The following is a 23190-nucleotide window of genomic DNA, read 5'->3' on the forward strand; positions in this document are numbered from 1 at the left end:
TCAAGTTATACATCAACATTAAAAGTTTTTATATTGAATTTAAAAAGGTATATTGATTTATACATTCACTTTTATTCATCTGTGTACTATTTTTAATTTATAACTTACACATACATTTGTTTATTTTATAAAATATGAAGAAGGATGATAATGGAGCACCAGATAGTTTCAGAACCTTTATTGAAAAAATAAAGATCGAAAGACTGAAGAAGCAATGTATTAAGAATGTTGAACTTGATCCAACTCTTACTCATTTCATTTGGAATGGGCTAGACACTATTCAACATCAAGTAATACAAGGCGATTGTAAAAACATTGCTAAACTCATACCTAAAAGGGATTATGCCCTAGTTACTGCATATATTCCCCATTGTTTCAATATTCCAAACATTGACTATGATAGTGACCCTTATACATATCAAGCTCTTAGTAAAGTGGTCGCCGGATTTCTAGAAGTCACGTCATCACCATTATGGAGATTTGTGACATTTCATTTAGACACACAATTGGCAATGTTATTGTCAAACTTCAAGGGGAAAACAAATTCAAGGATGCAGCTTACATGGTAAGATGTTTAAATTGTATATTTGATTAATGTTGAAAAATTCATTTATATACAAGTTAATTGAACTTTTACTATTTCATGTTACAGGAAAAAGTCAAATCTTCTTAACCGTGAAGATAAACTATTTATAAATGATTGCGAGTTCATCCATATTGATAGTTGGGCAAAAAATGATAGCTATATGTCTATTATTTTTAATCAGGTAGATGGAAAGAGTCATAGCCAAATACTGACTTATGATGTTGTTGTGAGAAAACTAACATATGAAGACAAAGAAGAAAAAGGAGAGATAGTTAACATTTATCAAAAAAACCACAATTATTGATTAACTATCTTATAGACATATGTTCCAATGAAGGAGATTGAGTTCTGGATTTATTTCCTGACTCAGGTAAGTTTTATTATATGGAATTGGATTTCAATATGTTATTTCTTAATTAATATGTCATTGTACTAATTTACTTCATTATTTCTTTTGTGCTTGATAATTAGGTACAACACTAGCATGTTGCCTTTAAAAAGGAAGAAATTGCATTGCAATTGAAAAAGATGCAATAAGGTGCAATTTCATTCAGCAAAGAATTAATGCTCTTCAATTTCTTCCAGATGTAATGCAAGAAATTGGGTTGAAGAAATGGGACTTTAGTGAATCACGTGTGGCAAAAAAAGGTAAATGAACCCCAACCACCATTACATGGAATGATTGGAAAGACATACATTGGGAGATTCGCAGACATTAAAGATCCATTAAAAGAGGAAAATGAGCAAAATGAAGCAGAAAATATTGTGGAAGAAGACAATGCTGAAAGCCTAGAGGACGAAGAGTTTGGATTACGTGACATTGTTGATTAAATTTAAGTTTTGCTTGGAAATCAAACTCAATTTTTGTAACTATTAATTAGTTATACTTGTAATGTTTTGACTTTGACATTTTATGAGAAGAATATACACTCAATTAAGGTTGTTATGCGTTCAATATTTGTATTATGTGATTTTCACATTAATTTTTAAGTTAATCATTATTTTTTGAAAAAAAAAATGATTATTATTATTTTTTTGACATGAAATTCATTAAAAAAAAAAAAAAACTATTATTTAACCAGTTTTAGTTAAAAAATTCCTACCAAAATTGTGATTTTGACATGTCATTTCTGGCAAAAAATTATGAAAACATGTAGTTTTTTAATTATATTTATGTTAGAAATGGTTATTTTTTATGTCAGCTAAAAAATATTGTTTTTTAGAGACAATTATTTCATGTTGATTGAAAAATTAATTAACAATGTATAAATATGTAGAATATCGAAAATTCAAAATATCGACCTTCTTCTTTAAATATGCAAAACAATAAAAACCTCTCTACAAAATAAATAAATAAATAAATAAAAACAAGAAAATATGAAGAAGAAGACCACTTCAAAAATTATTAAATTTACAAAATAATTATTTACATTTCATACATTAGAAAATTAAAAGTAAACAAAAAAGCCTTTTAAAAAAAGGGCATGGTGTAGAATTACCACTTTTTTAAATCAGCATCAAAATCACTACCATTCTAAAACGTAATGTACATAAAAAAAATTATAGTGCCAAAGACTATGCTCTAAAAAAATCATGTGTGTTCTGCATCACCCCTTTTCAAAATCGGGTCACTTTTTTGCTATCTCTACAAAACGAGTAACAGTATCAATTCCCATTTCAAAGTTTACATTGTTCTAATCTACAGATGGCAAGTTCTAGAATGTGGAGCCCGAGCTTTTTTGTTAGGTAAGTTCACCATATGTTGTATTCTACCACACTAAGAGAGAACTGTGGCTGGCCTTCATCATGTCGGTGTAAGAACTCAAGTGCATCTGGGAAAAGGGTGTTCTATTTGGCATGCACATGATTATTCAAGGTACCCAACTTGTTGTAGAGCCTCACTGGTTCTACTATGTAACGCTTGATATTTTCTCTTGTGATCGGCATATCTCTTGTATGGGCTACTTATCTATATGTATCTACAAATGCCTGGACTTCATTGTTGATATCCTCCTTGATTTTCACCTGTCCAATCTCTCCAATAGAGGGGGAGCCATGTGTTGGATCACTGATTCCAAACTGCTGAACAACTGTCTGTAGGAGGCCAACACCCTCTCCGTATCTTTGGACAATTTTTCTATGGACTGAACTTTGATACAAAGTTGGACCCTAGTATTTTGCATAGCAATCCAATCTTTCCTGGGGACCACTGTCAGGGCTTCGGGGTACTTTTCAGACCATTCATGTATTCTATCCAAAGTGGTCATGGCCTCTTTGAGCATGGCGACCCTCTCTTTTTAGTGAGCTTGAATGGCTACGATGGGTGCTATAGTGTGGTGCAATTTTGCCATTTATTCATACACTACTACCATAGTCTCCCCCAGGATCTCTATTTCTGACACGATTACCGCTTAGAATTATTTTGATCTTGTGTGTAATAAAAGGAGTGTCATGTTTTCCTCCTCCATCCTTTTCTTCTCCTATTCCGCAATGGTGGCCCTTTGCTCGGATGCATATAGCCTGTTTTGCAAGTCTAAAATTTATTTACTCATTTGGGCTACATTGTGTTTTGTGGAAGACACGAAAGATGTTCCAATGGAGGTGATCATTTGAGGATTTGTCATGATATTGGCACGATATTCGTTGCCATAGTTACTGACAATGGGTCAGCTGGGTTCCTACTGCAAAATTTCTTCCTCTCCTATATAATTTTGAGGTTTACTTCATCAAATGTTATTTTAGTTAGATATAAAACCTCCTCGTCTTGATCTTCTGAGATGCCCAGCTCTTGGAGGGGAAGGTGTCCACCAGTGAGGGGAGTAGTAGGAGGTACATCCAAAGGAGGAAGCTCACTTTGTTCTGAGCCAAAGTCAATTGCTTTGCATGTCTACCCTTGTTCATTTTTCTCAGTTTCCTTTTCCTTGTTTATCCTAAGCTCTTCTTCCTACTGCCTCTTTTCTCCTTCTACTAGTGCGTGTTTCCTTTCTAGTTTCTCCTCCATGTTCTTCAGTTCTTGTTCTAATGTTTTGTGTTCCTCTTGTTTTCTCTTTTCAGCTTCTTTTGCTTGTTTCTACATTTCAACTTCTTCTTGATTTTTCCTCTCTATCTCATCTTATGCTTTCTTTTCTTCTTCCTGCCGCCTTTTCTCATCTTCTTCCCTTTTCCTCTCTATCTCACCCTGTTCTTTATTTTCTTCTTCCCGCTGACTTTTCTCTTTCGCTTGTTTTCTCCTTTTCTCATTCTGGCTCTAGTCACTAGAGTCCTACGATTGTTTGCTTTCTAGTTCTCTTTTCCTCTTTAGATCTCACTTCTTCCTTGCCAATTTGGCATTTCTTTGTATGAGCATAACTTCTTCTTCCTCGCTGTCGCTTAGGGGGTCTTCAACCTCTTTTCCTTTGTACTTCCCTAATTCCTCGACTCCCTTTGGTGTTTCATGTCGTTGTTTCTTCATGGTTGAAGCTCTTTCTCTTAGGCTTATGTCCTCCTGGGAATCATCAAGGAGCTCATATTCTATGGCCTGCTACTCACTTGGGCTAATTTCCCTTGTGGAGTTATACCAATTCCTAATCCCATCCTCAAGGTCCTTCTTGGTGTGGGCGTAATACTGTAGGTTTTAAAACCATACAGAAATTACCTGCATACGAATTCTAAAACACAGAAAATAAATAATGTGAGAGCATAACACATAAAACACATATACACAGAGATTTTCCCCTGGATACCAAAACCGAGACTACCAGCTTGATTTTTCATTATGTTCCTTTCAATGTTATAATACATATTTATACATGCCGAAGCATCCAATACCATGGACTGAAAACCATCACGTCTAATACCATGGACCGAAAACCATCGTGTCCAAAAAACATGTGCGAAAATCATGCACAAAACCATAGGTGGGTCCGCCCCTCAAACCCCCTATTAACTACGTGGGAAGAATATAACACAACCCAACATTATCCCACTTCTTGTTTTCTTTCCATAGGGGCCCACAAGAGAGCTTAGTCATTTTCCGAGCCCTAAAATGCCCATTGTCTCTCTACACCAAGAGAACTTCTCAGAGCTCATAGATTTTGTCAATGCATCTGCAGTATTCTTCAAAGTGCCCAACTTTAACAACAAAACCTTTTTGTCTTCTATCATATCCCTCACAAAGTGATATTGAACATCAATATGCTTTGTATTTGAATGATATGCGGGGTTCTTTACCAAGAAAATTGCACTTTGGCTGTCAGTATCTATACTTATAGCTTCCTGTACTAACCCCATACTTGAACACAATCTCTACAACCAAATTGCTTCCTTGCTTGCATGAGTGGTTGCCATGTATTCTGCCTTTGTAGTTGATAGTGCCACTACAGATTGTTTCTTACTCATCCAACTAATTGCACGTCCAAATAGGTTAAACACACACCCACTTGTAGATCTTCTCTGATCCAGATCTCCAGCTCAGTCTGCATCAACAAAGCCATGAACATCCAACACTCTGTCCAATCCTGGATGTCCTTGGTAGCACAAACCATAATCACTAGTGCCACGAAAATACCTGAAAACCCGCTTCACTGTTGTCTAGTGTTCCTTCCCTGGTTTTGACATAAACCTCCTCAATACTCCCACTGCATGTGCAATGTTTGGTCTAGTACAGAACATTGCATACATCAGGCTACCGACTACACTTGCATATGGAACATGGGACATGTCCTCCTCCTCTTCTTGTGTCTTGGGACACTGTTCAACAGATAACCTCACACTTACAGGAATAGGAACCTTCACCCGTTTACTATCCTGCATATTAAACCTCTGCAATATTGTCTCGACATACTTCCTCTGGTTTAACCAGAGTTTCCTCTTTGCCTAATCTCTTTTAATTTCCATGCCCAAAATATAGTTTGCAGCACCAAGATCTTTCATGTCGAATTTGGAGGACAATTGGGTCTTCAAATCCTGGATAACTTCTTTGTCATTTCCAACCAACAACATATCATCCACATACAAGACCAGAAAAATAACGTAGTCACCAATTCATTTAAATTACACACATTGATCTGCTTTGCTTCTAGTGAAGCCAAGTCCCCATATAAATGTATCAAATTTCTAATACCACATCCTTGGTGATTGTTTTAAGCCATATAAAGACTTCTTTAACTTACATACCAGTTCTTTCTTACCCTTCATTGCAAAGCCTTCAGGTTGCTTCATGTAAATCTCCTCTTCCAGATCCCCATGAAGAAATGGTGTCTTCACATCCATCTGTTCTACCTCAAAATCAAAAGCAGCAGCAATAGATAAAAGTAATCTAATAGAAGTCACCTTGGCAACAGGAGAAAACATATCACCAAAATCAATTCCCGACACCTGGGAATAACCTTTTGCTACCAACCAAGCTTTGTATTTCTCCACTTTTCCTTCTGCATTTGTCTTATTTTTGAACACCCATTTACTGCCAATGGGTTTCCTTCCAACTGGCAACTCCACTAGATCCCAAGCCTCATTCCTGTGCAAAGATGCCATTTCATCAACCATGGCCTCTTTCCATAGTTTTCCATCCTCTGAATCCATTTCTTCCTTCATAGTTCTGGGATCATCATCAGTAACAGAAAAAGCAAAATTTGAACAAAAAGTAGATGGACTATACCTTTCTGGCTGCCTTCTTTCTCAAACTGCTCTTCTCACAGCCGGAGTTTGTGGCTCTTCATCTTCTGGTTCCTCCTCTGCTGTATAGTTTGATTCTTCCTCCTTTAGCTAAAACTCTATCTTCTCAGGTTCCTTTGGTTGGACTTCATGTTTGGTAAAAAATTTCACCTCACTGAACACCACATCTCAGTTGTACATAACCTTCCTTGTTACTAGGTTCCAAAGCTTATAACCCTTTAAACCATCCTTATACCCAATAAATATGAACTTTTCAGATTTACTATCCAACTTTGTTCTTTTTTCCTTTGGAACGTGTACATATGCATCACATCCAAATACCCTCAGATGTGAAAGAGAGGGTTTCTTACCAATCCATACCTCTTGTGGAGTCTTATCCTTCAACACTGATGAAGGTGACCTGTTGACCAGGTAACATGCAGTATCCACTGCCTCTGCCCAGAATTCATGTCCTAACCCAGCACCACTAAGCATGCTTCTTTCCCTTTCCACCAACGTCTTTTTCATTCTTTCTGCAACTCCATTTTGCTGAGGTGTATATGGAGTAGTCTTCTGCCGTGCTATACCACACTTCTTGAAGAATTCTTAAAATTTCTTACTGCAAAACTCTCCACCATTATCTGTCCTTAACACCTTTATCTTCTTCTCTGTCTGGCTTTCCACTAGAGCCTTATATTCTTTAAACCTATCAAAGACTTCAGATTTCTTCTTAAGGAAATATATCCATGTATTCCTTGAGAAGTCATCTATAAATGATACATAGTACATAGACTTACCTAGTGATGGAACCTTCACAAGTCCAAACACATCACTGTGCACAAGCTCTAATATATGTTTCGCCCTCTTACCACTAGAGGGGAAACTCACCCGATTTTGCTTCCCGTATTACAATTTTCACAGAAATCAAAATTGAGAGAGCTATTACTCATACCTTCTACCATACCTTTACCATGAAGTATTCAAAGGCCCTTCTCTCCAATATGTCCAAGCCTTTGATGCCACAACATGATTTTTTCTCCAGAGACCACTAGATTTTTTGCTCCACTTTCAGGAACCTCGGAATTGTTGCACCCATCAAAAACAGTGCTACCTTGCAGCATGTACAGAGTTCCAATCCGAAATCCACGCATCAATACCAGTACTCCCCAAACCATCTTGTAGGTATCCTTCTCAAACACTGTTTTTACACATGCATCATCCAACCTACTAACAGAAATCAGATTTCTGGCTAATGCAGGAATATGTAGAACACCCAGAAGTGTTCTAAACCTTCCACCTTGCAACTGCAACTTTTCTTTTCCATGACCAATGATTCTAGCCTTCCTATCATCCCCCAAGAAGACATCACCACCATCATATTTCTCATACTCACAGAACCACTTTCTATGGGGAGTGAAGTGGAAGGATGCACCTGAGTCAATCAACCATGCCTCATGATCTACATGTGTACTTGAAGAAGCCAAGTACACATCTCCACCTTCATCTGAGGTGGTTTTCACCTCTGCAGAAGGAGCCTCATCAGATCCCTTTCCTTTGTCAAGAGCTTTAGATTTACAGCCCCTCTTGAAGTGGCCTTCCTTTTCGCATTTCCAGCACACCACCTTTACAGGTTTTCCTGGAGATTTAGATCTCCCTCTAGATTTAGATCTCCCACTTGATGACTTATTTTTGTTTCTATTCTGGGACCGTCCTCATACAGACAAGGCATCACCATTTTGGCTCTCCATATTTTTTCGTCTCATCTCCTCCGTTAGTAAGGCTGAGACTATTTCATCAAATTGCAAGGCACTTGCATTGCTACCTATTGCAATAACCAAACTATTCCACGAATCTGGTAGAGAACACAACAAATTGATGCACATATCTTCATCTGAAATTTTAATATCAATAGAGGGTAACTGATTTACCACAGTATTAAATGCGTTCAGATGATCTGTCGCCGAGTCTCCATCTTTCATCCTCAAGTTATACAGCTTTTTCCGCAGGAACAGTTTATTCACTGGAGACTTAGACTGGTACAAAGTCCCTAACTTGTCCCACAAATCCTTTGCTGTAGCTTCCCCTGATACATTCAGCAATACTAAATCTGAGACACAAAATCGTATTGTGCTCTTTGCCTTCTGATCCAACTTATTCCATTCTTTATCGGACACTCCTGTTGGTTTAGTACCTGGATCTACCACTATCCACTAATATTTATTCACCAACAGATCCTCCATATTGAGTTTCCACAACTCAAAACTCTGACCATTAAGTTTCTCGATCTCTATCTTTCCACTGCTCACCATCTTCTTTCACCACCAGAATTGATCTCGCAGATCTCCCAATGAACAGGGTCTACCACAGGCCCAAGCGAAACCCCTCAGCAACAAAGGCATCCCCTTGAAGCCAAATCTTCTCTGAAACCAAATGTAGGTTTTAACCCCGTACAAAAATTACCTACATACGAATTCTAAAACATAGAAAATAAATAATGCGAGAGCAGAACACATAAAACACATATACACAGAGATTTTCCCCTGGATCCAAAAACCAGGACTACCAGCTTGATTTTTCATTATGTTCCTTTCGATGTTATAGTACATATGTATACATGCCAAAGCATCGAATACCATGGACCGAAAACCATCGTGTCCAAAAAACATGTGCGAAAATCATGCACAAAACCATAGGTGGGTCCACCCAACCTAACATAGGTTCCAAAACCAAAATTTTCTGGGGCGCTGCCCTGGAACCCATAAAGTGGGGTTATGGGTGCCTCTCAAACCCCCTATTAACTACATGGAAAGAATATAACACAACCGAACAAATACCAACTGAATTTCACCTTCTTGCAATGGGCAGCTACGACTTTCTCGGGATTGTATGTTCAGAAATTCAGGGTCATGAAATGGCTCCCATCCAATTCTTCGGCTTATGCTTCTACCTATTTGAAGTTTTCTACCACGTATGCCCCAATAATGAGAGGGAAAGGTGTTCATGGTTTCTTCTTGCCTTTTTTCAAAACCTTCGAGAAACCTTGTGTCATTTTGTAACAAACCTCTCGCATTAGTGTCAGATCTGTAATGAACTTGGGAAGAGCATGAGGAGCTTTATGAGTACCAAACACTCTGACAATTGTTCCTTCATCAATGGGGAAACAATGAGCTACTTTGACCACGGTATTCATGGCTCTCTGTGACATGCAAGGTGGTTCTTCCCCAAACAATAGTTGGTATAATGGGATAATAAATGTTTCAGATATTACATCCAACATGCTTCTATAAGTTGTGTCCCAGAAGACTTTGTAGTGGCAGTGAACGGGTTGGGTTGTCGATGTGTCCCAATTATAGCTCCAGTGCTCGAAGTAGCACCTTGAACAGAAAGCATCAACAAGGTATGACGACATATAAAATTCTAGAGGCTGCTCAAGGGGTGGGCTTTGGGCAGTGGCTATGTTTGTCCTCAAAGACGATGAGAGGATGCTTTCCCAATTAAAAATAGTTCCTTGGGTGGCAACAACATACATTAGAGGAACCCATGTGCCAAAAAATAACATCACAGTCTGCCTTGCCATATAGCTGGCACATCATCGCAGTGATTAACTGATATACTTTGCGTAGCCCCTTTTTCTTGTAAGCCTAATCTATCCTAACCCAGAATTTTGTAGGTTATTGCCACCAATCCCTCAACATGTCTTTCGTTGCGGCTGTGAACCCAACGAGCCACTTGGTGTTAAAAATCTACTGCTTCTCAAGCAATCTGTAGTAGGTGCTGATGTCCGTTGAAGAGATGGTGGCTATGGTGCCCCATCATGACCCCTGATCATTCATTCATCTGTACTTGTACACTGCAAGATCCATTCGATGGTTTCCATGCACAAGAATACTGGTGGATGTGCCACTACTTTATGTAATTTTGACTTATTGACATTGATATATACTTGGAAGTCCTCCTATGTTTTTGGAATATCCTTCTTAGAAAATTCCTAGTAGATCATATACCAAGAGAGCTTGGTGGTTTTACTTATGTTGGAAGTAGTGTCTGTGAATATAGGTGGTTGTTCTTCATGATCAGCCTCCCATGCCTCGCTTCTAGAGGTGCCTTGAGTAGCTTTAGTAGTCAGGTGACCCATTTCATATTCGAAAGAATAAATGGATATGCACTCAAGCTCAATGTCACTAAGCATGTCAAAAATACATTCCCACGATGACAGAGATGGCATGACAATCAATTGCAACCGCAAAACAAAAAGGAGACTTAGTGATGACAGGAAGGTCACGGGGAAGGCAAGTCACATGGTCACAAATTTCAAGAATGCAACTAAGCGAATAAGATCATAGGTCGCAGAGTGAATGCAAGGTCGCAATGCGGAAATCTGGTGGTAGGTCGCGCAACGGATGGTGGTCACAAGTCGTAACCAGTTAGAGCTCGTGAAGGAGTGAAGTCGCAAAGTCACATGGGGAATGGTATCGCGGCTGCGGGACGCGCGACTATGGCTTAGAAAAGCTTAGAGAAGACCCTAAATGGCTTTGGGAGGCCAAGGTCACTTTCAGAGGGATGGACTTTAGGCTTCCCAATAAAAGTGAGGGTATCAAGTTTAAGGCAAAACAAAACCTTTTGGGTGTAGGCACGGGGAAAAGGATAGGTCAAACTATCAAGCATAACAATGAGAGAAATGCTAAGTAAAAGGATAAACCTTGGGGTGAGGGATAAGCTAGAGGTCAGGCGGGGCAGACAATGACACTTGGAAGGAAATAATGATTGCAGGAGGGAGGACCATTACTTACCAGAGTCAGACGCACGCGTGAATTCAAGTTAGAGGGGCTTCTAGCCTCCATTGCAGGCAACAGAGCCTTGACAAATGCGACTAGGTGCCCTCCTATTTAAAAGATAGTCGCACGTGTGGGGGTCGTGAGTGTCACGCCCCCGGGCTAGCGGTAGTCTTTCAACTGCACTTGGCAAGGTGCGGCACCACCGAACACTTTCTTTTCACCAATACTTATGTTCGTGGACTATGCCTAACCACTTATTCCTACTTATTTTGTGTTTCGCAACCAAGCATTATTATGTTATCCTTTATACCAATGAACACCCATACACATTCCTTATCAATAGCAATTATAAACGAGAACACAATTGCATAGTATAAAGGGAGGGGCAAGTCCTTGAACAATGAGTCTGCCCGATAATATATTATACAATCTTTTACAAGTTACAAGCTTTACAAGTATACTTGGAAACTCCAAGTTTCATACTTAGCCAAATTTAAAATCTTCGGCAAACTTGGTTGCCTAGCTTGTCGGCACCTCTGCACGGTCGCCGCACGACTTACCAACCCTTCGTTCACCTCGTTGCACGACTTACCAACCCTTCGTTCACCTCGTCGCACTTGCATGTTATTAATTACTTAACACTCCATCCATAAAACCCAATTTTTAGTGCCTACGACTCATGTGTTTCTCATTGTAAAAATTGTTTTATGAAAAAAATTCATTCCATTCTATTTAATTGGTAAATCGAATCAAGTTTTGTAGATAAGATTGTATAAATACAAAGAAAAATTATTTCTAATCTTTACCAAAATATTACTTAAATGAACTCTTAACTAAAATAATATTAAAGATAATATTGTTCAGATATTAAAAATAATATTGTTCACATGATAATTCTGAAAAGAAGTTCCAGTATAATCTTTTATTGACATCTTGCTCACTCTAAACAATCTAATTTGTAATTATTTCTAAAGCTTACCAAAATATTATTTAAATGAACTCTTAACTAAAATAATGTTAAAGGTGATATTGTTCACATGATAGATAATTCTGAAAATAAATTTTAATATAATCTTTTATTGACATCTTGCTTACTCTAAACAAGGTGATTTGTATTTCTGTTAGTCGGGATTTTTAATACAAACTATTACAATATTATATAAAAATAAATAAATGCATGTTGAAAATAAAATCACAATTGTAGACTCTCTAATAACATGTTTACAAAAAAAAATTTCAGCGAAGATCACATGAGACATCATTTGTCGATATAATTTTTAATTATTTATCTTTAACTAACTATTTTTATAAATTATTTTTACTAATTGAGTTGTTTATTTATTTTAAAAATAATTTTAATTATTTATTATTATTTGAGGGACTGTCCCCTCTAGGGTAATTTTTCTCTTTAGATATGATTTTTAGTTATTTGTCCTTAACTAACTTTTAACATGAATTATTTTTAGGTAATAATTGAACATAACTACTATATATTTTTAATTATTTTTAATATTAATTTATTTAAAGGACTGGTCCCCGGGTAGCATTTTTAGGTACCTAATCAAAAGTAGCTGTTAGTCTTGTTAACTGTTTATTTAACCTTTTTCCATAAATAATAATAATAATAATTTTAATATTAAATTAATAATAATTGTTGGAAATAATACTGAGGGGGGGGGAATCAGTATTATCTAGCAATTTACCAAATCTTCCTTATTTGATCTTTTGAAATATTCTTGCATATCAGTACCATAAAACAATGAGCATGAATAAAGAAAATAGACAGTCACACCAAAGAACACAAGATGTAAGGTGGAAACCCAATGCGGGAGAAAAACCACCTGCTGCAATAATGTCTCTATCTTCTTTCAAGAAATTCTTTTTACAATGATTTTGTACTGGTGCAGTCCTTTACCAGCACGCAGGCTGCAACCTGCAAAGAGCTACAACTCTTTCTTGTTTTCCAGACTTCTCCTGGAAGGGAGCTACAACCCCCTACTTCTTTTTCAAAATGATCAACAAGTATACAACAGATACAGTCTACTACAGATATCAGATCAGTAATTACAGAAACAACCCAGAACACCTTATGAACAGAAATATACAGTTAACAGATCATCTTGAGACAGGGACGCATATTTTCTTTCTGTGGCCTGCGACTGGACGCAGTATACCTTATGCTGTTCTGCGTGCAGACGCACTGTTACTTTTGCTTGTCTGCGACCGACGCACACATCAACACTATCGCGCCGCGTCTTTTGCTTCAGAGACGCACCCAATACCACAGTCGCGCTGCGTCCTTCGCTTCAGAGACGCACCTGATCCTTTACTGTACTGCGTCCCGGCGCACTTTCCCTTCACTGAATCTGCGTCCTTTTAGATATAGAAGATAAGAGGACTTCAGAACCAACCCAAACACTCAGATCCACAGATCTGATCATGCGCCATATAGATCGTAGTCCATTAGAAGATTTACCCTTAAAGATATGGACTAGATCACACCAAGAGATGATCAACCAAGATGATGCATAATCCAAATGAACTCCTTTGCTTTATATAGGCAAGCTTCTCCCCAAAGCGTGGAACAATACCACGAGCCGACACCATAGAAACACGCAACTGTCGGCTAGATACCACACAAGAAGCCCCCACGAGCTTTTCTCTACCTTGAAATGTGTGCACTGGGCGGACGCACCTTCTGAACGGCTGGACAGCGTCCCTGGACGCGGGTTCTGTATGGAATACCTGCGGGGACGCACTTGCTGAACAAAATTTCCTGCGTCCTTCTTGATTTACCATCTGAAAGAGTTTGCCATCAAGTACAACACCTGAATCATAATGCCAACAAACTCCCCCTTTGGACTTGATGGCAACCACATAATTTTCATCATTCTCCCCCTTTGACATCAAGAGCAAAGGGTATGCTCCCCCTATGCTCATGCTTCTCCAGATTTGTAACCAGAAATCCATCATGAAGGAGACAGAGACATATTGCAGCTATTTCCAAGATCTCCTTCTCCATAATGCCAACAATGCATTATGTGCTCCCCCTGAGCCTATACCATCAATAGGAAGATGGTCAACAGTGAGATGATGCATCAACAACCCCAGCTTTTGCCTGAGGTATTCAAAAGTGTCCCTGGGCAACGGTTTGGTGAAAATATCAGCAACTTGTTCCTTAGAAGGAACATACTCCAATTTGACCTTCTGTTCAAGTACTTGTTCCCGGAGAAAATGGTACTTGATTGGTATGTGCTTGGTTTTTGAATGCATAACCGGATTCTTTGAGATGCTGATTGCACTTGTGTTGTCACATAAGATAGGAATAGGAGGTGTACAAGTGATTTGATAATCCTGCAAAGTCTGCATCATCCAAAGAAGTTGGGTGCAACAAGATGCAGCCGCAACATATTCCGCTTCAGCTGTAGACAAGGCAATTGAACTCTGTTTCTTGCTGAACCAAGATACCAGTCTAGAACCCATAAAGAATGCACCACCACTTGTGCTTTTCCTGTCATCCACGCTTCCGGCCCAATCTGCATCTGTATAAGCATGAAGAGTGAGATCTGTATCTCTAGGATACCATAGGCCATAATTTTGAGTCCCTTGAAGATATTTGAAGATTCTCTTTACTGCTTGAAGATGAGTCTCCTTTGGATTTGCCTGAAACCTTCCAACTATTCCAACTGCATGCATGATGTCTGGTCGGGTACCTGTCAAATATAGTAGACTTCCAATCATAGATCTGTAGGTTGGTTGATGAACTGCTGCAGATTCGTCATTTGCACTGAGACTACATCCTGTAACCATGGGTGTACATACGGGTTTTGCATCTTCCATGCCATATTTCTTCAAAATCTGCTTGAGATACTTGGTTTGAGATAAAAGGATTCCTCCTTTCTTTTGTTGGATTTGCAAACCAAGAAAGTATGTCAGTTCTCCTAGCAAGGACATCTCAAATTCTTTCTGCATGACTGAGGCAAAGCTTTGACTCATAGCTTCTTCATTACTGCCAAAAATAATGTCATCTACATACACAACAAGTATTAGTAATTTGTCATTTTCAACTTTTATATAAAGATTGCTATCTGCTGAACCTTTTGAAAAACCTTGTTGATGAAGATATTTGTCCAACCGGTAGTACCAAGCCCTTGGAGCTTGTTTGAGACCATAGAGAGCCTTTTTTAATCGGCATACAAGATTTGGATCGTTTCCAAGAATGAAACCATCTGGCTGTTCAATGTACACTTCTTCATCCAAGTCTCCATTCAGAAAAGCTGATTTCACATCCATTTGAAATACTTTGAAGTTCTGACAACTTGAGAGAGCAAGAAACATTCGGATGGCCTCAAGTCTTGCAACAGGAGCAAAAGTTTCTTCAAAGTCTATTCCTTCTTGCTGTGCATACCCTTTACAAACAAGTCTGGCTTTGTTTCTAATTACTTCTCCATTTTCATTCAATTTATTTTTGAAAACCCATTTTGTTCCGATAACATTCTTATCCTTTGGTCTAGGAACCAGCTCCCAAGTATTGTTCTTTTCGATTTGCTCAAGTTCTTCATCCATTGCTTTCACCCAACATTCATCTTTGCATGCTTCTTTCACATTTTGTGGTTCAGTAGAGGAGAGTAATGCCAAATAACTTGAAGCTTCTGCAACTGTTCTTCTAGTTTGTATACCTGCTTCCTTTTGTCCCATGATCTGAGATTCTGGATGGTTCTTTTGAACATATCTGGATGGAGTCTTTTCTTCTATTCTTGTTCTTTCTTCTGCTTCTTCGTGAGGTCCGTCTTGAAATTGTTCTTGCGGTTCTTCTTCTTCATCATTCTGTCTTTGAGGGTAGCTTTCATCTTCTTCAATGTCTTCACGATGTATTTGCCTAGGAATGTATCCTTTCTCATCAACCACTACATCAATGCTTTCAACAATTCTGCCAAGTCTTTTATTGTAGCATTTGTATGCTTTGCTATGTGGAGAGTAGCCAAGAAGAATTCCTTCATCTGCTCTAGGATCAAGTTTGCCAAGCTGCTCCTCAGTATTTTTGATATAGCATTTACTCCCAAAGATTTTGAAGTGCTTTACTGAAGGAGTTTTACCACTCCAGAGCTCATGAGGAGTTTGAGTGCTGTTCACTCGGACATTTGTCTTGTTGAGAATAATAACTGCCGCATGTGCAGCTTCACCCCAGAAGGTTGCAGGAGTTCCTGATTCATCAAGCATAGCACGAGCCATTTGCTGGACTGTTCTGTTCATTCTTTCCACTACTCCATTTTGCTGAGGAGTTCTAGCTGTAGAAAATTCTCTCCTTATTCCATGTTCATCACAGAAATCGAAAAATTCATTTGAAGTAAATTCTCCACCTCTGTCGGATCTGAGGCACTTAATCTTGTGACCTGATTCATTTTCAGCCAAGGCTTTGAAGGATTTGAATTTTTCGAAAGCTTCATCTTTGTGCTTCATAAGTCCTAACCAAACAAACCTGGAGAAATCGTCAATAAATAATATCAAGTATTCCTCTCCTCTAGGTGTTCTTTTTCTGAATGGTCCACATACATCTGTATGTACTAGCTCAAGAGGCATACTGGCTGATCCTTCTTTCTCTGGAAAGTTAGTTCTAGTCTGTTTTCCAAACTGACATGATCTGCACATGGTGTTGTCAGGAATTTTGATATCTGGAAGATCGCGAACTGCCTGATATTTGCAAGCTTTCCTTATTTGTGAGAAGCTTAGATGTCCCAATCTTCGATGCCATAACCAGTGCTCTTCATCCTTGCTTAAATAGCATTGTTGTTGTTCTTCATCAAAAATGTATAGATTATTTGAAGTTCTTTTTCCTTTGAGAATTGTTTTACCTGTATCAAGATCACGAACAAGACATCCATTTGATCTGAATATAACCTCGGTTCTTTGATCACACATCTGGCTTACACTTAGAAGATTATGCTTTAGTCCATCAACAAACAAAACATTTCCAGCCTTAACATCTTCTTTTAAAGGAGCAATACCTTTTCCTTTTATAGTTGCAGGAGTATCATTTCCAAAAGAGACTTTCTTTCCCTTTTCTAAATTAGAATAAGATTCAAGTTTTTCTTTATCACCTGTCATGTGCTTTGAACATCCACTGTCAATGTACCATAGATTTTCTTGTCCTTCTGCATAGAATGCTATCCCACATCTTTCTGTTTGAGGTTCCTTTATTTTCCATGTTTTGGTGCCTGAGGTTTGTTCCCTTTTTTGTTCTTGTACCTTTCTTTCCGGAAACCTGCTTCTACATTCAACATCTTCATGTCCAAAATTATTGCAAATAGAGCATTCAACTTCATTTTCAAGAGCTGAAAAATTGTTATAGGTCCTTTTTGTATTCCCTGTCATGCTTCTTTGTTTTTGAGCTTCCCTAGTCATGATTGTTTTATACGCAACACATTGGGCTGCTTTGTGACCAAAGTTATGGCAAGAAAAGCATTGTCCATTGAAGAAGTTTCTGCGATTATTGAATCTACCAGCCGACTGATTGTAATTTCTATTTTCATCTATTCTTGAACCAAATTGAGAAGGTTTTACTTGTGGCTGGTTGTGGCTTTTGTTCACCCTTAAGCTGGATTGCCCCTGATAGTTTGAAGTTTGTCCCTGCTTTACCTGATGATCTTCCTTGTGTTCTTGCTCATTTCTTCTTGCTGCATCAAGATAACTTTTTGAAGTGGAAGCTTGAGAAGTTTCTCCATTGTAGCCCAGACCTGTCTTATTTAGAGGAGATCGCTGCACACTGATAATCTCATTCAACGTTTCAGATCCTTTGACAAAATTGAGATTAATAGTTTTTGTTTTCTCAATTTCTTTTCTAAGACCAACAATTTCACCTTCTAATTTTTCAAGATGTTTTTCCTTTTCATCAATCTGAAATTGTAGAGTATCAATAATCATGTTCTTTTCTTCTATACATCTCTTGAGTCTAGTAATTTCATCATAAAGGTTATCCACATCTATAGCATCCTCATAATTATCATCTTCAAATGCCATTAACAATCTATATTTGTTACCTTGTTCATCTTCATCACTGTTTGATAAGCCATCGCTATCTTCATGGGTGTAGTAGCTTTTCTTATTTGTACCCTGTTTCTTGTTCCATCTAACTGGTTCCTTTCCTTTATCCTTATAAGAGCATTTTGCAGCATAATGACCTACTCTCCCACAAGCAAAACATTTGAAAGGTAGCTTACCTCTGAACCTTCCAGAACCCCTTTGAAGATTTCTGACAAAGTTTGATTCTTCTTCCTCTTCTTCTGGAACATGACATGCTTCATAGTGATCTTCTTTGCCTGATGCTTTAAAAGCAGCTTCCCTTCTGTCTGATGGACCTCCCTTTCTCATTTCATAAGCAGTTAGAATTCCATGCAGTTGAGACATAGTGAGAACACGGAGATTTTCCTTTTCTTCTACTGCAGATACTTTAGATTCAAACTTGGGAGATAAAGATCTTAGAATCTTTTGAACTACTATAGTCTCTTTTATTTCTTCACCCAAATTTTTCATACAATTAACAATCTCATCTACTCGAAGAAAATAATTAGCCACACTTTCATCATTATACATCTTGAGAGTCTCATATTGAATCCTGAGAGTTTGAAGTTTAGCTTCTTTTACCTGTTCATCTCCTTCATAGCTAGTGATCATTTTGTCCCATATCTCTTTTGCTGATTTGAAGTGCATGACCTTCATGAACTCTGTTTGAGATATACTTCCTAATAGAGTACTGACTGCTTTTGCATTTGTTTCATACTGCTTTTTCTCAGCTGGATCTGTAGGAGTAACTGAAGGAAAGGCATAGCCTGATTCTACAATGTTCCAAACTTCTGTACCAAGAGATTGAAGATATGCAGTAACTCTTACCTTCCAATAATTGAAGTTTGTTCCATCGAAGACGGGTGGCCTGATTGATGCTTCTCTCTCGTAGTTGCTCATGATGAACGATCTACCTTCAAGCGATCAAGCTGTTCTGAAGGACCGGCTCTGATACCAATTGTTGGAAATAATACTGAGGGGGGGGGAATCAGTATTATCTAGCAATTTACCAAATCTTCCTTATTTGATCTTTTGAAATATTCTTGCATATCAGTACCATAAAACAATGAGCATGAATAAAGAAAATAGACAGTCACACCAAAGAACACAAGATGTAAGGTGGAAACCCAATGCGGGAGAAAAACCACCTGCTGCAATAATGTCTCTATCTTCTTTCAAGAAATTCTTTTTACAATGATTTTGTACTGGTGCAGTCCTTTACCAGCACGCAGGCTGCAACCTGCAAAGAGCTACAACTCTTTCTTGTTTTCCAGACTTCTCCTGGAAGGGAGCTACAACCCCCTACTTCTTTTTCAAAATGATCAACAAGTATACAACAGATACAGTCTACTACAGATATCAGATCAGTAATTACAGAAACAACCCAGAACACCTTATGAACAGAAATATACAGTTAACAGATCATCTTGAGACAGGGACGCATATTTTCTTTCTGTGGCCTGCGACTGGACGCAGTATACCTTATGCTGTTCTGCGTGCAGACGCACTGTTACTTTTGCTTGTCTGCGACCGACGCACACATCAACACTATCGCGCCGCGTCTTTTGCTTCAGAGACGCACCCAATACCACAGTCGCGCTGCGTCCTTCGCTTCAGAGACGCACCTGATCCTTTACTGTACTGCGTCCCGGCGCACTTTCCCTTCACTGAATCTGCGTCCTTTTAGATATAGAAGATAAGAGGACTTCAGAACCAACCCAAACACTCAGATCCACAGATCTGATCATGCGCCATATAGATCGTAGTCCATTAGAAGATTTACCCTTAAAGATATGGACTAGATCACACCAAGAGATGATCAACCAAGATGATGCATAATCCAAATGAACTCCTTTGCTTTATATAGGCAAGCTTCTCCCCAAAGCGTGGAACAATACCACGAGCCGACACCATAGAAACACGCAACTGTCGGCTAGATACCACACAAGAAGCCCCCACGAGCTTTTCTCTACCTTGAAATGTGTGCACTGGGCGGACGCACCTTCTGAACGGCTGGACAGCGTCCCTGGACGCGGGTTCTGTATGGAATACCTGCGGGGACGCACTTGCTGAACAAAATTTCCTGCGTCCTTCTTGATTTACCATCTGAAAGAGTTTGCCATCAAGTACAACACCTGAATCATAATGCCAACAATAATATTTTCACTACTAATATTAATGATATATTATTATCAAGGCTATTTTACCAATATAATATTAAGTATAAATAATTACTTATATTATTAAATCAAATAATTTACCTTTTCTAACTAACCATTTAATAAAAATTTTAACCTCAACTATATGATATATATATTTTATAATAATTGATGAATAATTTATTAATAATAATAATATTAAATTATGAATAGTATTTGACCTATGGACCGTAGGTCGAAATTAGCCGTTGGTCGATTTAGCCGTTGGAGTCTCTGCTCAAACTATTTAACATGCTAAGCTAGATTTGTTTCTTCAACTTGTCCTGACGATGAACCACACTGGTTGGTTCGAAACGCATCGACGAATGATGTCTCATGTGATCTTTGCCTAAATTTTTTCTTTGTAAACTTGATATGGATCACAGAAGCCTAAACTCTACTATTGAATCCCTGCATGAAAAAGCCATCGCAACTAAGGTCCATCATTTTGAACGGGCACGGTTGCAGGTTTCAAGGTTGAAGACAGATCTAGCCTTTCTTAAAAGATGCAAAGACTCCTCCATCATCCCCGTCTTTGCCCGGATCAATCACCGCCTTAACACTCCCCAAAACCATCAGGTTTTCCTTAAGGCGAGTTTGGCGTTAATTAGGGCATAAATCAGTAGGGTCAGGAAATCTCTGAATCTGCTGTCTCGGTTTCTTTTGGGTTTGCATCTAAATCTTGGGAACTTGTTTTCATCTTCCCTTTGGGCCAGAATAGATGCCTGTTCTGCTCTGAAGTCCCTTCGTGTAGAAGAGATTTGAAAGCAGCATCAAGCTTCTAAGTTTCAGAGGCTTGTTGAAATTTCAACAGTTCAAGATAGATCTAGGGGAGTAGCTTCCCGTAGCCGCATTTCTCCTTGCCAAATCTCTGCGCTTAAAAGTTGGTTATCTAGCAGCTCTGTTGATGAACGTGCTGCCCCTTCCTGCAGATTGGGGTTTGGCTCCCAGGAAAACGTTCTATCAGGCTGCCGCTCTGGTGATAGTGATTGCTATCCCTCTAGCGACATCCACCCAGATCTATCTTCCTCTCCAAGCCTGGGTCAGATAGCGGTTGGCAGCAGCAGCATGCCAGTGGTTTCTGCTGTTTCCGGGCCTGCGCTGAGGGTTTCTGAGTCTACAGAGCCCGGTTTTGATTTAAGCGACATCGGGGATTCAAATCCGGGGGCTCTTAATTCGGATCGCCCTTCGTTGCTATGCGATTCTGTGGAGCCCGATGGCGTTTGTGCTAGCCGGTTAGTCAGCTCTGTTTCCGCGTCAGCTGGTTTTATTCATAACGCAGTACCTGGTAATTCGTTGATAAACCGGTCTGATTTGGTCAGCGGGGACTCGGCCCCCCTTCCTCGTCCTCCGGTTCCTCATCCTTCGGACCGGTTGATATCTCCGGTGGAGCTGGATTTTGAGCTGGCTCGTCCACGTGACAGTCTCCTTTCGGTAAGCTCGCTGTCCCCTATTCGTTTTGACAATAAGCGTTTTTGTTTCATTGATAATCAGCATGGCAGGAACTACAACGATTTCATTATTAACGATGAGAACAATTTGCATTATAATAAGGATTTTATTAATAGGAATAACAAGGGTATAATTAAGGTTAATAATGATATGAATGATAAGAACAATTTGCATTATAATAATGATAGGAATAACACGGGTATAATTAATGATAATAATGATATGAATAATATTATTATTGATATGAATAATAGTTTTAATAATAATATTGATTCGAGTGATAATTATAATATTAGTAATGGTTATGGTAATAATATTAATAATATTAATATGGATATTAAGAATACTAATAAGATTAATATTTATAATATGAATATTAACAATAATAATAATCAATTTATTAATAACTATAATGGTAATAGATTCAGTAATAATAAGAATTCGCGTAATAAGTTTTCATTTTTTAAGGCCAATTCGTCTAGCTTGGAGAATAATAAGAATGAGGCTTATAATCAATGCCTTCCTTCTCGTTCTAATAAGGTTTTAAATCTTTCCAGTTTCTCCTTTCCCCCTTCTGTTTTTAAAGTTTTAGGCAAAGGTTTAAATTTTGCCTTGGCTCCGAAGAAAATCCCGGTGGATGATATTATTTGTGACATTGAGTTTGGGATCAGAAATTTACCTGATAGGGTCAAGGACACCATCAGGCAAGATTGTGCGGTTGTCTTGAGAAAGGCTAAGCCCCCTAAGAGCAACCTTAGCAAGGAAGAATCTGTCGCTCTCAGATCCTTAAACCAGAACAAGGATATCATTGTTTTAAAGGCAGACAAGGGTGGTGTTGCCATTATTCTTAACAAGGCTGATTACCATAGCAAGATGTTGGATCATCTTCATAATAGTGGTAGCTACAAAAAGCTTCCTAAGAATCTGTTAAAGAAGGTTGCTAAGAAGGTGGCGCTTGCCATTAAATCCATTAGCTCATTGAGTTCCCTGCACCATAAACTCATTGAAAGCAACCCTATCGCGCCTAGAATATATGGTCTCCCCAAGATTCACAAGGATGGGGCTCCCTTGAGGCCCATTGTCAACACCATTGGTGGTCCTACCTACCTTCTTGCTAAGTTCCTTGCGTTAAAGCTTAAGCCCTTGGTTGGTCGTACGGAGTCCTTCGTAAAGGACTCGGCCTCCTACATTAAGGAGCTCAAGGATATTAAGCTTGACCCTGGGGACATTCTTGTTAGTTTTGATGTTGTTTCCCTCTTCACTTGCATCCCTATTAGTGAGGCCATGGAGGTGATCAACCGCCTAACAGATCCTGACACTGCTAAGTTAGTTGAGATCTGTCTCATTTCTACGTTTTTCTGTTTTGAGGGAGAGTTCTTCGAGCAAACCTGCGGGGTTGCCATGGGTTCACCCCTGTCCCCTGTTGTTGCTAATCTTTTCATGGAAGATTTTGAGTCCAAGGCTCTAAACTCTTCCAGGCTCCTGCCAA

The sequence above is a fragment of the Pinus tabuliformis genome, chromosome X (assembly GCF_031772625.1).
Source record: "Pinus tabuliformis cultivar Carrire ecotype Pingquan chromosome X, CPIR1, whole genome shotgun sequence".
NCBI lineage: Eukaryota > Viridiplantae > Streptophyta > Pinopsida > Pinales > Pinaceae > Pinus > Pinus tabuliformis.